The sequence below is a fragment of the Puma concolor genome, chromosome C1 (genome assembly GCF_028749965.1).
Source record: "Puma concolor isolate L17-30 chromosome C1, mPumCon1.1.hap2, whole genome shotgun sequence".
Lineage (NCBI taxonomy): Eukaryota > Metazoa > Chordata > Mammalia > Carnivora > Felidae > Puma > Puma concolor.
The window spans coordinates 1,337,030-1,343,165 of NC_141674.1; positions in this window are offsets into that span (position 1 = coordinate 1,337,030).

A 6,136-nucleotide genomic window follows, 5' to 3' on the forward strand; every position below is an offset into this window, starting at 1 on the left:
TTAAAGAGCTCCCCTGCTGCCTGGCCAAGTCCCCAGGGCTCCTGACACAAGCAGGGGGTGGGAGTGCCGGGTGGGTAGGAGCTGCAGGACAGCAGCAACCCCGAGGCACAGGGCTTGGAGGGACGGCAACCAATTTGCACGTGACTGTTGGAACAGAGAGGACAGTGACCCGGGCAGGGTTGGGGGCCACCCACTGGCGGATCAGTTACCTGCGATGCTGAGGTGGGGGCAGAGGGGACCTGGGCGGCCCTGGGATTTGGAAGTCCCTTCTCTTTGCCCCGCCCCTCATCCTGTGATAGCCGAAGGGGCCAAGAACCCCTGTTTGGCCACCACTATCCTAACTGGGACCCCCTGCTTCCCAGGCATCGTGGAGACCCAACGGGTCACAGATCGGGGTTCGAGCTCCATGCCTCCCGTGTTGGCTCCTAGCTGATCCCTGGACCCCCCAGCTCCTCTCCAACCTCCTACGGGAGCCCTGTCCTGACTCTAAACTTCACCAACGGTCCTTTTGGGTACCCACATACCACAGACTCCACCCCTTATAACCGGTAGTTTGGGGGCGCCTAGGGGGCTCGGTCGGTTGAGCCTCCGACTCTTGATTTCGGCTCAGCTCGTGATCTCACGGTTCGTGGGTTCAAGCCCCGCACCGGGCTCTGCACTGACAGCACAGAGCCTGCTGGGGATTCTCTCTCTTTCTCTCTGCCCCTCCCACAAGTTCTCTCTCTCTCTCTCTCTCTCTTAAAATAAATACACTTAAAAAAAAAAGAATTAAAAAAAATAACCAGTAGTCTGGGCCAGCTGTCAGGGGCTCAGGGCTCCAGCCTGGCATGGGGACCCCTCAGTGACGCTCACACCTACCAGGACACAGCACCCCAGGTCACAGATGGAGCCCAGAGAGCTCAAGCCAGTCCCGGGATCCTGGTTGGCCTCAAACTTAGGGGTGGAAGCAAGAAGCTCGCCCACCCCCAGCCAGGCAACAATTACCCACTTTCAGCGGCTGCCAGATGCCAGGCAGGGCGCCCGGAGCCCGGGCGTGGGGCAGGGTGTGGGGGAGATGGGCGGGGCTTCAGAGTCTGGCCCTTCCTCCTCTGGCTGTCCCCGGGTCTGGCGGTGACCTCATGTGCGGTCCCCTGCCCCACCCCCCCCCCCCCCCCCCGCCAGGACTGGGATGGCTCCTGGCCTCAACCGGGAGGCTCTGGTGAGGGACCACCTGTCCACTGGGCTCTGGGCCGCATGGAGCCGTCCCCGGCCGCCCTGGAGCTCACTCTCGGGAAGGAGAGGACAGCCCCCGCCCGCCCCCTCGGGCCTGCTGCTCTGTGTGTGAAATGGGGTGTGAGGGGGTCTCGGTGGCCTCACGGGCCCCATGGACCCCTGCCAGTCTGATGCCACGCAAGGAGGCCCAGGGGTGCGTCAGGCACGCGGCCCGCCCCCAGCCCAGAGGGGAATTTGGGCGGGAGGGCCTCTCCGGGTGGCTTCCTGGGGACATTCATCCTGCACAGAAGGCGCGTGCTGGCTTTGTGTGCCGAGCTGCGGGCCCAGAGGCCATCTGGGGAGCACTCTGAGCAAGGCGGGGCTCCCCCGGCTGCCTTTGAAGGTTGGGGAAGCAGCGGCAGCTCCTGAGGCACAGGCTGGAAGGTTGCACATCTGGCCGGGCTGGTGCCTTCCCATTTCCATGGCCCCTGGCTGTCCCCGGCACCCGGGCTCTGCCTGCCAACTGCTGCCCCGCCCCCGCCCCCCCCCACCCCACCCCCCGCCCCAGCCCAGTCAGCCCAGCCCAGTAGGGCTGTGGGCTCAGGGCTCTAATCCAGACCGCCACCGCTCGCTGGGCTCTCTGGACCTCAGTTTCTCCATCTGTAAAATGGGGTTAATAACGGTCCACCTGAGTCACGTGCTGAGGAGGAAGCGAGCGAATAAAGGCGGAGCCTTCAGGTGGCCTCACAGCACAGCTGCTGGCATGGCCGTCACCGTCATCTGGGGCCCCGGCCCTAGGCTCTGCCCTGACTTTGGCTCACTCCACCCACTTGGTGCAGGACCCCGGCCCAAGTCCTGGGCCGCCTGGGAGCGGCCGATGGAGCAGGGGAAGGCTGGGCTTCAGGGGCCAAAGTGCACCGGGGACTGCGTGACCTCAGGTGGGGAGCTGGGGTCAGTGCCCTGCCCAGTGTGGCAGGTGTAGTCCTGCCTCCCCGTCGGGATCCTGAGCAGGTCCAGGAAGACACGTGTCTTGTTCAGCCTGTATGCAGTCGGTGCTAAATAAGTGTGCAGTTCCTTGCCACACCCTCCCCGTCCATGCCCCTGAGCACCCCCGAGTCTGACCTCAGCCCCGGGCCCGCCTCGTGGCCCGCTGTGGGCGTAGCGGGCAGTGCAAAGGGTAGGGTCTGTCAGCCCCAAGGAAACGCCCTGGCTGACCACCGCCCAAGAAGGCCAGAGGCCCGGACGGTCAGGAGGGAGGGCCCCGGGGTGGGGGGGGGACAGGGCCGGAGGGGGCTCCTTGAAAGTCCCGCCTGGTGTGGGGGCAGTTCTGAGTCTGGGCAGCTGGACGGGTGGGGGCAGGGACAGTCTGAGGGGCTCTCCACGCAGGGGCCCTTCCTTGCTGGGGGACTTCTGGGGCCAGTGCTCAGCAGACAGGACCTCTGTGGGGACCCCTACCCCCACCCCCGCTGGGGGGGCCATCCTTGAGAGGGTGTCCTGCTGGCCCCGAGATAATCCGGGCTTTGGAGAGGGTGTGAGAGGCTGCCCGCCGACTTTCCCACAGCCCCACATAAAGGGCCGGCCGCCAGCTGCTCTCCCACAAAAGGCTCCCAGCCATTCAGGGCCTGCAGGCAGGCGGGGCGGCCGAGGGGCGGCAGAGGCCTACCTGGCCACCCCCAAGCCGGCCGCATCCGCAGGGGCAGCGCCCGCCTGCTGACCATCAAAGGGCTGGGAGGTCCCCAGGGCCGGGGCTTGGGGGCAGCCTGCGCGGCCACCCGGGCCAGCCACGCGCCTGCTCCCCCACCCCACCCCCACCCCCCGCGTTGCCCGAGGCTGGCTCGGTGCCCGGGTCTGTCACTCACCCCCGTCACCTGGGGCACAGGGCCTCTCAGGGGGACCCGTCACTCTCCTGCTGCGATGCCGGGCATGGTCACCCCTTCTCCGCGTCACACACCCTGGCCACTCCTCACCCCCTCCTGGCACCCCTGCTCCCGGCCCTGGCCTGTGCCCGGCTCGCATCCCCACCCCTGCTCCGCCACACGCAGAGCGGGTGACAGGGCAGTGACGTGGTAGGGGCACAGGGCTGGGCAAGGCCTCCTCCCCGGGCTGGTGGACGAGCCTCCTAAGACCAGCGGTTTAAAAAGACCAGGTCCTGGGGAAGCCAGGGTGAGGCCAGCTTGCGTCTCCTGCCCCCGGGAACGAGCTGTCCAGAGCGCCTCCGGAGATGACCTTATAATATGAGGACCAGCCTGGGGGAGGGAGGAGGTGACAGCTGGAAAGTGAGATGCAGGCTAGGGTTTTCCAGGGGCAGGGCCGCCGTGCTCCTCTGCCGGCGAGCACCCCGTCTCTGATGCCGCATCTCCGCTGCCCCTGCGGAGCCTCGCCTCACCCCCGGGGAGCTTGGTCGGGGCCAGCAGGTGCCTGGCGGGGAGCACTGCACCGGTGTGAGAGGCCCGGAGTAGAGCCAGCACGGCTCCTGCGGGCAGGCGGCGGTCAGAGGGGGGCCAGAGAGGACCTTTGAACGGTGCCTGGATGGATGGGAAGGTGGGGTGTGCTCAGAGCCGCTCCGGACACTGAGCCACAGGGACGGCCGCTCCCACCGGCCTCTGCGCCCCTGGGCAGGCAGCTGGACCGCGGGCGGCTGCGCCGTGAGGATCTGACAGCAGGACCTGGTCGCGGGGCACGTCCTGGCCACGGCCCCACGTGTCCCCTGCCACCGCCCACACCCCCACCTGCTGGGGGTGGGGGCATCATCCAGGTCTGGAGCGCCCCCCCCCCCCGGCCCCCCGCCCTTTGTCGCCCAGCTGGGCCGCTGATTGGTGGCGGAGCGCGGGAAGGCACGCGAGCCCGAGGCCCCAGCACCCAGCCGCCTCCGCTGCCTGTGACCACCCTCCTGCCCTGTGCCTGGGCGCACCCCAAAGCGAAGATGGGCCGGGGTGTGGGGCGCCAGGGTTAGGGGGAGCGGGGCTGGCAGATGCCGCCCCCACCTCTCCGGCCTCCCTTTTGTTCGAGAGGTTTGCGGCTGGGGAAGGGGCATGGTGGGCACCACAACCCGCTGGGCTGGGGGCGGCGGAGGGGTGCCCCCTGGGGCAGGGCCCCCACCCGTGGCCGGCTCCCCCAGCCCGCTCCCCACTGGGCTCACTTCCCGCGGCCCCTGAGCCCCGACACTTCAGGGGCCATGATCCTCCCCGCGCACCTGCTGCACCGTGAGCGGGTACAGCCCCCGTTCACAAGGTGTCCTGTGGGGGTGACTCTGCCAGGCTCCTTGGACCCAGCGGAGGGGGCGGGGCTGGCTGGGCACAGCGCTGCTCCCGCAGCAGGGAATCCTGTGTCCTGCCCAGCACCAGGGCCCGGGCTGAGCAGCCCGGCCCCCGGACAGGGGGGACTGGTGGGACCCTCTCCTGCAGGCCGTGCCTCCCGTCGTCAGCGTGAAGCAGGGGTCCCGGGGGCAAGGGCTTTGTGCCTCTCGAAGGCTGTCAACGGCCACGGCTGCCAGTGACAGAGGGAGCTGGGGGCGGTGTTGACGGTGGGGAGGGGTGTGTAGGTGTGTGAGCCCTGCAGGGGGACTTGTTTCTTCCATGAGGACAAAGGACCGGATGCTTCATGTTCAAGGAGAGAGGGAGTGCGGAATGCCATGTGCGGGACAGCAGGGGGGCGTGGGCCCCTGGCGGCATCCCACGGGGCGCAGGTGTATCTGTTGGCCCGTGGCGATGTGTGTGGGGGCACACACAGAGCGTGCCTCCCAGTGGGACCACCACGGAGCTTGGGTAAAGGTGGGTCTCTGCCCCTTCCCCCAAGGTTGACAGATGCAGGGCCACTGCCGGGGTGTGGGGACGGATCTGGGACCTCCTGGGACGGGGCCCTGTGTCAAGGGCATCCTGGGCTGGTGGCCTCTTCTCTGGAACCGTGGTTGAGGCCCGGCCTGCTCCCCTGGCTCCTAATGACAAGGTAGACCCTCGGGTCTGAACCGGGGTGGCTCCTGGGGTTCCCCCCGTTTACCTTGGGGCCTGCCGTGGGACGGGCAGTGTGCCAGCCGCCCAAGTCACGGGTTCCCGAGTCACCTTCCCAGCAGCCTGGAGGCGGGAGCCTCACTGCCCCCCATTTCACACATGAGCACACTGACAGCCTGCAGAGTTGGGGCACACAGGACACACAGGGAGGCCGTGGCCGGCCCTGCCGTGGCCGCCCCGGCCCCACATGGACTCAACAGAGCAGGGAGTGCGTGTCATGCAGCGATCTTCCAGCTGGTCCTCCAAGTGTCGCCCCCCACTTATTCCCAGGATAAGCGCTGCCTTCTCCGTGGCGGCACCACGGCTGAGAAATTGCTTTGTCCTGGGCCCAACCCAGCGTCCTTCCCGGAACCCACGCTGGACGTCCTTGCCTGCGCCGGGGCCGGGGGCTCGGTCTTAGGGGCTGAGGCCGGAGAACCACACTCCGGGTCCCTGACCAGGTGGTGTGAGGGCAGCAGATGCCTCCAGCAGACGCCAGCACAGGGTCTGGGGTTTGCTGCCCCCTGGTGTCCTGTGACCTGACCGTGGGCGCAGCCTGGCTCCTTGGCCTCGAGGTGTCCCCCTAGCGGAGGAGAGCATCCCTGGGGATGCACGGCCGCCCCAAACCCAGCCCCAGTGGCGGCGCGGGAATGCCCAGGTCTGGGCGGGTCTTCTGGTAGGTTCCAGGAAAGGGGGTGGGGAGACGCCGGCCCAGCCGGGAAGCTGTCTCCTGGGGAAGCACCGGCTCTGACCTAAGCTGACCTGGTACAGACAGGAACCCAGAGAGACGACAGGTCACTGGGGGGACGGTGACCACGGGGGCCGCCAGCCCGCCTCACTAATGCCGTCGCGGCTTCCGCACCAGGTGCAGCTCCGGCTTGTGGGGCCCCAAGCTGCCCGCCCCCATTCGTGGTGACCCCTTGGTGCTCCCCAACCTCACAGTCAGGGTTCGAGCTACC